Here is a 10,164-nt window from a genome sequence, read left to right as displayed (position 1 = left end):
GATGGAAAGGAGTAAATAGGTTCCCCAGATTTGAAGCAGGTAGGTCCTTTAACTGCCACGTGGACCAACTAGATGGCAGGCTTGTTTGCTCCACTGACATCTGAGCTTCCCCTTAAGCCTTGCATCCTTCTTCTCTCTCCAGTCTTTCTCATGCCTTCTCACTTATTCTTCCTGTGCCTCCTGACTTCAGCACACAGTGCAGTGTGGCTAAAGGCCTCAGGAGAGCCCAGAGCTAAACATTAAACATTGCTGAAACTACAGCATAGTTTAACTCTAGAATGTGGTCAGAGTTAAGCTGGAGCTTTTGGAAAAGAACTGCTTCTTGATTCAAATACACTGCATGGGGAGGGGTGGATTCAGGGGAGTTCAGCTTTTGCTTCCACAGTGTTGCCTGAAAAAGCCTAAGTTACTGCTTATGAACACTATTTATGTTTTTCCATTGATATGTCGCTATTAGTTTGAACCCAGGCCGATGAAGTTGCTGTGATGCTAACGACCTTTTGTTTATAAAAGATCTCAAGATTCTCAAATCATGCAATCTCCATTGCCAAAAAGCTTTCAGGTGGCCTTTTGAGCAAAATGAAGAAAAATGGCAAATATATTCACATCCATTTTCTAACGTAAATCATCATTTTATTAAAAATGGGGTCTATAACAGGACAATCATAATTTAAATTAATGTGTTCTCAAATAATACTTGTTATTGCCAATTTTTTTCATATAATGTACAATCTCTGGGTTCATAAATAACATTCTTTCCCTATTCAGGAAAAGCCATGCTCAGCAATGTGTTATTCATGACTTAATTATTCTATAGATGCTTCATTCATATGCATGCAGATATATCTGGCAGCACTGCATTTTAATGAAGATGCTGAAAGGCAGCAGGCTATAATTTCTAACAGAGAATTCTGTCAGGATTGAACAATAGCAGCTCCTGGAGAAGACTAGGAAATAGCATAGCCCAGAAAGAAAATTAAAAACCCATTTAAATATTTTAATTATAATCTTCATTAGTGAAATCTTGAAATCCTTTGGAACATCCAGTACTTCTATAGTTTAGGAGCTATTTTTGCTGGAGGAGAATAATTTTGAGGAAAGGGAATATTTTCAAGATTCCACAAGTTGAGATACAACCAGTCCCTAGGGAGGACAGGTCTGGGCCTCTGCCCTTGTCCCCTGCACCCTGTTACCCCGATATTTTTAATTCAATGAGGGGGGTCAAAATGACCAATTCAAGTCAACCTTCCTTGCAAAGGACATTGAGAAGAAGAGGGAGAGATTAATTTCAGAATTTATATGTGTATGTATATATATATATACACGGTGAAAAATTTAGCACTGCAAAATGCACCTCAAACTTCCATCCCTTGATCCTCCAGAAAGTCTGACTTGACTAGAAACAACTAAGACCTATTTTGACTGTAGGAATTGCTACAATTTTGTTATGGTTTCTCTTTTTCTCATTTCCTAGACAGGGAGAAATGTCAGAAAAACGATAGAATTGTCAAAAGCCCATGAAATCAACTAAGTAAATTGTGAAACAGGTCATAATTCTACTTGTTGTGTTACGGAATAAAAGCCAAACAGAAACCGGTCATTGCCATGTTCAGTTATTTTAGGAGAGCTGTAAATATGCAAGTAATAAGGCATTTTAGGCATCTGGGAAGGTGCAGCATTTTCTGAAAGGGTGATGAACAAGAGACACAGCTGTCTGTGTCCTACGCTGGGTTTCCTCCTACTCCATTGAGACCTCTCTTGTTCTGGTCATCAGTGTTCTTTATGTCTTCAAATCCAGTGCACACTTTTCTGTCTTCCTCAAAATCCCCCTCTCAGAATTCAACACAGATGGCAACTTCCTTTCTTCACACGTTTCTCTTGGGATGCTTTAAGACTCCATACACTCCTGCTTTTCAGATTTTTTATCCTTTCCTTCCATTTTCTTTGTTTAACGTTGATATTCGATAAATAGAATTTAAATTTTTTGACATACTTGAATTTTCAATCCTTTTCTGTATTTTACATCTTTCACTAAGGGATTTCTTACCTCAGGTTTATGATGTTCTTCAAAAATTTCTTGCAAAACATTGAAAAGTTTCTACTAGCTTGTCATAATTTGAGGTAGAGATCCAACCCTTTTTTATTCTATGTGTCTGTCCCAGCATTACTCATTGAATAGACCCTCCTTTCACCAAGGGTCTACAAAGCTAGCTGTCATATATCAAATACTTACATAAATTTAGGACTGGGTATTAGTTGTCTATTGTCGCGTAACAAATTATTACAAGATTTTCAGGATAAAACAACACCCATTTATTATCTCACAGTTCTGTAGATCAGAAATCTAGGCAGGCTCAGCTGGGTTCTCATAAGTGTCAAAGCTGAAATCAAGGTGTTGGCTGGGCCGGGCTCTTATCTGGAGCTTTTGGAGAATAATGTGCTTTCAGACTCATTCAGGTTGTTGGCAGAATTCAGTTTTTGGAGGCGTGTACGAGTGACATCCCATCTCCTCAGCTGTCAGCCCAGGGCCACTTTCAGCAACTCAGCACCTTCCTTGGCGTGTGCCCTTCCATCTTCAAAGCCAGCAGGCAATGCCACGTCAAATTCTCCTCAGGCTTCCAATCTCTAAGTTTCTCCTCTTCCCCAAAACCAGAGAAAATTCTTTACTTTTAAAGGGATCATTTGATTAGACCAGGCCTGCCTAGATAATCTTCATGTTTTTCATAAAATGTAACATAATCATGGGAAGGACATTTCACCATATATACCTCAATCAAAGGGGAGGTTATTACAGAGGGGCAAAGGTCATTGGGAGCCTTTCTTAGAATTCTGCCTACATAATTCATTTGTGGCCTCTCTAACATCTATCATTAGCTTATTCCTATGTCAATCTCTACACTATCTAAACACGTCCCATCAAGAACCCCACTGATATTTTAATTAGAATTTCATTGGATCTATAGTTTAATGTTTTTAACATTGAAGTTTTTTGTTAAAAAATATGGTGTATCTCTTCATTCACAAATTTGTTTATAAGTCTTGCATATCTTTTCTTTTTTTCACATATCATAATGAAACATTACATGACCTCTGGCCCAAAGCAAAAATTTTGACTGTGAGGTGGGACTTCTGGAAAGGTTGAGTGAGGAGGTAGGCAAATCCTTTCCCTATAAAGCAGATGTAAAACCAGACAAAGCTGTTAAAAACAGCCACTTCAGGGTTTTGGAAACTGACCAAAGGCATCCATGAGAAGCATTTATTTAAGAAAAACTAAGCATCAGTAAGAATAGTGGGAATCTGTGGCATTTTATCCTGGGGCTTCTGCCATTCCCTACCCCAGCTCTGCAGTTCAGTAACTTTACTAGGGCAGGGAAATCTGTGAGGACTGGCAGCCTCCTTACTAGAGGGGGCTGATTTGCTTCAGAGTGAAGCACAGATCTCAAGGGCATTGTTGAAATGATAGCAGGAAAATCCAGGAAACAATCCAGGATAGCAAACAATTTAAGAAGGCTGCCTGAGGTCACAATACTGCTTGGGCAAGCAAGAGACTGACAGGTAAGTTAGAAAAGTATGAGGGAAATCCAGGGATCTAGATTGATCGTGGGCTTCACAGGCGTCCACTTAGCCCTGGTGATGTGGAAGCAGGTGTAAGCACGCTCAAGGATGTGCACGTGCAGAGGAAAGATGAGATAGGACTCTGGCTGTCTACTTGTCCCCAGTGAATCTGAAGCCTCAAGCAAGCAGAAAGAATAAGCTAGAACAGACTGTAAACTACCCAAAATTTGATTACACTCCTTAAACACACACAGCTCTGTTGGCAAAAGATGGAAACCTTACTGGTTCAAGATGTTTATGTACAACTCCTAATCAATCGTTGGCTGACCATTAAGGTATGCTGACCCCAAAGGAGTCAGGCTTTAAAATAAAACACAAATACATTAAGAGAAAAAAAAACCCAACAAAAACCTGAGCAGAGACATCAGTGTCTACACTCTGCCAGGAAGACAGACTCTACAGAGTTAATCCAGGCAAGTCATTAAAGAAACAAAAAAATCAGCAACAACAACAATTCTTACCCCTGGAGGGATAAGAATTCAGAGTTGCTACAATATATTATCTAAAATTTTCCAATTAAAAAAATTACATGCAAAAGAGAGAGAGAGAAAAAAAAAAGGATGCTTAGGAAAGTATGACTGCACTTACACAGGAAGAAAAATGAAGGGATTTCAGGACATACCACCTTGGCATATTGATTATTTTCAGTTAAAGGCACTTTAAAAAACGGCAGGTGGAAGAAAAGTACTTGATTCCTCTTTTTATTCCTGAAAGCAGAAGTTTAAACTCCCATGTGAGCACTGCCCTCCCTGTGACAAGAGAGAAAAGTTCTTATCACCAGAAATAAGAGTCAAGGTCAGGAGACTTCTACACTAACAGACCTTGTTAAAAAAACTCATCTTCTCTTGGTCTCTTCATCTGAATTATGTTTCCACAATTAGCATTCTTTGTTCAACCCAGTATATAAGCATTTAGATTTTGCCACTTCTTTGGATCTTCATTCTTTTTCTTATGAAAGCTCCCATGTCATGTAAAACTAATATTAAACACATTTGTATACTTTTCTCCTGTTAACATGTCTTATGTCAATTTAATTCTCAGGCCCAGCCAGAGACCCTGAGAGTGGAGTTAAAGCTTCTGCCTCCCCTTCAATTTCTGGTGATGAGGATGAGTTAATACTACCTGGGACACTGCTTACTCTGAGGGCTACAGGTTTTTGCTACCTCTGGGAGTGGACTTTTTGGATCATGGTGGCTGCATCTTCTAAATCTATTTTGGGGATGCCTCTTGTGTCATACTTGGAAAGTTACCTCTGGGTCTTTCCATAAAAAGTCTTTCCATAAAAAGACCCACAGGTTTATTGGATTGAGTTCCTATTGAAATAAATATACCCTTGAAGATCCTACTTTTCAATAACAAGATCATGGATCCTTTGAATTGGAAACACTTCTTTATTTGAAAAAAATTTAGAGAGCTCTCATCCTAAATAAATGCTCACTGGTACCTATGAGAAGATCAAATTAAAAAGAAGACAAAGGATTGTAATGGCTAGACTTACAGACTCCCTTAAAAAGGCTAAAAAACAGAAATCACCCTTAAAAGTTAAAATCTACACCCACTATAAATCTTCCTTCTCTACATTCCCTTTATCCCCGTCTTCCTATCCCTGACCCTTCAGAAGATCTATACGATCTGTGGACCCCTGCCTAAAACACCCCTCCTCAAAATTTGGCCCTGTATCCTTAGCAAATTTCTTCAACTCCCAAAACTCCTCCAACTTCTCCCCAAATCCCGTAAATATCCAGCTGTCTGCTTTAACTTGCTTTTCCCTGCAAGATTTACAGAGAGCACTCTGGCCTGATCTACAGGCCTGGAATATACAGGTTACTTTTATAAATGCTGACAGCCAGGAAATAAATCTGGCACAGGCTCTGGGAACTCAGAGCCAGGATCACTTTGCTGTCCTTTACAACGACTGCTTCCTTGGGCTCTGTAAGCAAACGCGGTCAGCTCTAGGCCTTCCTACACAGCATCCCCGGCAGATGCATGCTGGACCCCCAGAGCAAGAATTAATGTTCTCTGGACAGCAGCAGATCTTTAAGATTCCAAAGCCTTTTTGCCACCACTTTCAGAAGATTCTACCACATTTAGAGAGCAGTTGGAAAGATTTAGTGGTCTTTCACAACCCCACTTGTAGGGACCTGGACTTGCTATTAAAGGATATTCTTCCCACCCATGATTTGACTGTAGTCGTCAGTATAATGGTCTCGGTGGGGGAAAAATACCACTTCCCAAGCCCCTCACTGGATCAGAGGAAACAGGTGGCCAGAATCTCCCAGACCCTCCTGCAAACAACCAGAAATGGATGACCCAGGCCTGATGTGGGGATAACAGAGGTCTTTCCCCCTAAGGTAGATTGGTCTAAGGTTGAATTATGTGCTTAGCAGGAAGGGGAACATCCTAAGACCCTTATGGAATGCTTTATATAGACTTTGCAAAGGCACACAGAAGTAAACCCTGAAGCCTAGAACATAGAAATCTTTTCATTTCTGTCTTGGTTGGAAATCTTCTTTATGATATAAAGAGAGAAATCCAAAATAGTACCATTGGCATGGAAACAACCTAAATGTCCATTGACAGATGAATGGATAAAGAACATGTGGTATATATATATATATATATATATATATATATATATATATATATTTATTTATACATATGTATGTAATAGAATATTACTCAGCTATAAAAGAATAAAATAATGCCATGGATGGACCTAGAGATTATCTTATTAAGTGATGTAAGTCAGACAGAGAAAGACAAATATCATATGATATCACTTATATGTGGAATCTAAAAGAAGATATATTTTTTATTTGCAAACCAGAAATAGACTCATGGACACAGAAAGCAAACTATGATTACCAAAGGGGAAAGGGGTAGAAGGGATAAATTAGGAATTTGGGATCAACAGACACACGCTGCTATATATAAAATAGATAAACAACAAGGACCTACTGTATAGCACAAGGAACTATATTCAATTTCTTGTAATAAGCTATAATGGAAAAGAATCTGAAAAAGATATGTGTGTGTACATGTATAACTGAATCACTCTGCTGTACACCTGAAACTAACATTGCACATCAGCTACACATCAACAAAAATTTTTAAAAAATAGTGTCATTGTCTGGGCAGGTCAGTCTCTTAGCATTATTATAGAAGCAACTACACAGTTCTTTGAAAATAGCTTGCAGGAAAACAAGAATAAAAGAAATTAAAATCAACAGACCTTGATGTGCATACTGAATCTTTAAAAAAACAAAAATGATGACTCTAAGAGTAGCTCAAAGTCCATTAATTTTTCTTACCAACCACATAGCTTTCCCTGTTTGCCTCCAGACATTTGCAGATATTGTGAAAAACTAGGACATTGGAATAATGATTATCCTGAACGTAGCAGGAAAAAAAGCTCAAATAACCCCATCACCCTCAGAAGGTTCATTTCCCCCATCCTCTGGAACAATACGCCATCAACTGACAAGGTCAGCCAATCCTCAGTTGCAGTCCAGACTCCACTATCAAATTTAAAATAGAGGATTGGAAACCGGACTTAACTGACACTGGTGTGAGTCTCTCTACCACCTGCTCAGAGGATTTAATACTACCTGTCACCTCTGATTCTATTCCACTTGTCGTAGTTTCTGGACAGTCTATCCAACTACCCACATTTCAGGCCAAGCCAGTATCCTCTGGCTCTCAACTCCCATCATGCTTTTCTAATTTCTGACTCTTCATTAGTGAATCTTTTAGATAGAGATTTGTTATGCAAATTTAATGCCATCATACAATGTAATAAGAAAAGCATGTTTTTTACACCCTGCCCTCAGACTAAACCTCAAATCTACTTTCCCTAGTGAAATTCCATGTCAATTTAAAATCCCCTGAAGATGATGCAACCTTAATAGTTGTCCCAACCAGTCTCTGAGGTTGGATTGCTAGTAAGTGCACAGCCTGCACACAGCTAGGAAAAGGGCCAAACCTCTTCCATCAGTAGCCCAGTCGCCCCTCCCAGGGGGTGCGGAGTGAGAAATTGAACCTGTAATAGGCTCTTTTTTATAGGAAGGTGTTCTAATCTTTACTCCCTTATCCTGTAACACCTCAATCTTGCCAGGAAAGAAAGAAGGGAAATTTGATTCAGACAGAAATTAAATCTATCGATTTGTATCCAAGATCTTAAGAGCCACAGAGTCCTTTTTAATTCCTTGCTACCCTGTACTTCCTGATTCAGCTACCATTCTCACCTCAGCCTGGTGTACAGTACCTGATGTCTGCTCAGCTTTCTTTTTAGTTCCATTGCCTTCTGACCCATGATTTCTTTTTGCATTTGCATTTAGAGGAAGACAACTGACACGGACTCCCATACCGCAGGGATGGTGTGAGTCAGCCTCAATATTTTCCCAAGTCCTTAAAGCCAACTTAGATTCTATAGCGTTTACCCAACACTCCACTCATGATCAGTATGTTGATGACTTTTCACTCTGTAACCCAACTGACCAGGGTGCTCTTATAAACCCCCTCATTCTCCTAAAAGCACTCACTGAATGAGGCCATAAAGCTTCCCAGTCTGAACTTCAGTAGGTGCAAACAACTGTTACCTACTTAGGACATGAGATATTTCAGGGCACTCAAAAACTCACTCCAAAATGCTTTGAGTCAATTTTGTCCACTCCTCTCCCCAAAACAAAAAACGCAGTTGCATAAATTTCTAGGGGCAGCTGGCTATTGCCGCCAATGGCTTTATCACCTTGCTGCTCTTGCCAAATCTCTATATGCCCTCCTCCAGATACTACCCCAGAGCCCATTTCCTGGCCCCCAGAGGCATTAACTTCTCTTGAAGCCTTAAAGTTAACATTGTTCACACCCCCAGCTCTTGGCTTACCCAATTTTGACAAACCTTCTCACCCACGTTGCCATGGAAAAATAAGGAGATTGCTGTAGGACAAATTTTTACCTCTCATACGTCCTGTGGCATGTTTCTCATGTCAGTTGGACCCTGTGGCAGCGGGCACGCCCCACACCTGTGTGCTGTAGCCTCAGCTGCTGCCCTACGTGCCTCATGTAAGAATAAGTATTCCCTGTGCTCTCTTACAAGTTCGTAAGACAAAGCATCTCTCTTGAGGCAGCAGACTACCCATGAACAATTTCTCTGTCATCTGACATCATGGTAACACTTTAAATCTGGCTATTTTATCACCCTTCCCAGCTGACGGAGAGCCTCAGTCCATTCCACGCGATTGCCTTGCAACTACAAACAGAAATGGTCTCAAAGCCATGAAAAGACCTCTTGGATCCCACCCCCTCCAGACAACCCAGACTTAACTTCTATTTTGTGATGGCTCTTGTAGATGACATGTCTGGGGAAACATAACTGTTACTCCACATGAAATGCTTGGGGCATACTTTTTGCCCAGTGTAACATCAGCCTGGGCTGCTTACCAATTTTATCAGAGCCTGAACACTAACAAAAGGGAAAAACGCTCCAATTTACTCTGGCTCCAGATAGGCTTTTCAAGTCTGCCATGCTGTAGGCACAATCTAGAAATCCCATGGATTCTCACCCTCTGCTGGTACTCTTACTGCCAGTGGGCCTATGATGACTGTCCTACTAGACGCTATACACTTCTGCTGTCTGGCCTGTATTAAGGAAACTGATACTATATCTTCAGGGAATGACAGGGCCAACAAAGCTGCTAAATACACAGCCAGAACAGATCCCCATCCTTTTTCCACTGAGTTTATAAATTTGCCTTTATCCCTGACGGATATTATTGATTATCAGACAAGTGCTCCTCAGTCTGAAAAAAGACCAATGAATACAAAAGGGTGCCAAACAATTATCAGACAATTTTTACACTGGGCTAAACAGATTTCATGCGGCCCCCTTTCTGCTGACCTTTTGGGTTGCAGGGATCTCCCATCAGATGGGACACACTTGCAGATGGGGATCATCAAGGAACTAAAAGATAACTGCTTCTGCTCTGGCATTCACAGTTTCAGACCAAATTATTTCCCAGTGCACTGCTTGCAATGTCACCAAATTTTTCGAAGAAGCCAACACACGTTAAGAGGTCTTCCAAGGCCCATATACCCTCTGCATTACTCCAAATGGATTTTGAAGATTTGTCCCCAGCTTTAGGCTGTTCCCACTGTGTGGTAATTGTCTGATGTTTAGTGCGTGGACTGAATGCTATCCACTAGATGTGTTGATGCCACGTTTCCACTTTACAATAGCAATAAAGAAATTAATTACAGATTATTTCTCATTTTGGCATTCCTTTAGAGATTGAATCACATTAAGGAACTCATTTTACAGCAGAAATAAACCACTTGCAAAAACTTTGGGGTACTCATTAGAATGTCACATCTGTACCACCCTCATTCATCAAAGCAAACGGAACATGAAGACATAAAAAGGACTCTAGGAAAAGTCTGTCAAGAAACTGTATTTAACATTACCCACTGTCCTTATTAAAATCTGGAATACTCTAAACAGGAAACATGGATTAACCCTTTTTGAAATAATGTTTGATTGCCCGTTGCCTCCTG

Source organism: Camelus bactrianus, chromosome 13 (genome assembly GCF_048773025.1).
Source record: "Camelus bactrianus isolate YW-2024 breed Bactrian camel chromosome 13, ASM4877302v1, whole genome shotgun sequence".
Lineage (NCBI taxonomy): Eukaryota > Metazoa > Chordata > Mammalia > Artiodactyla > Camelidae > Camelus > Camelus bactrianus.
The sequence above is the reverse complement of the archived record's forward strand: the minus strand, read 5'-3'. Positions refer to the sequence as shown.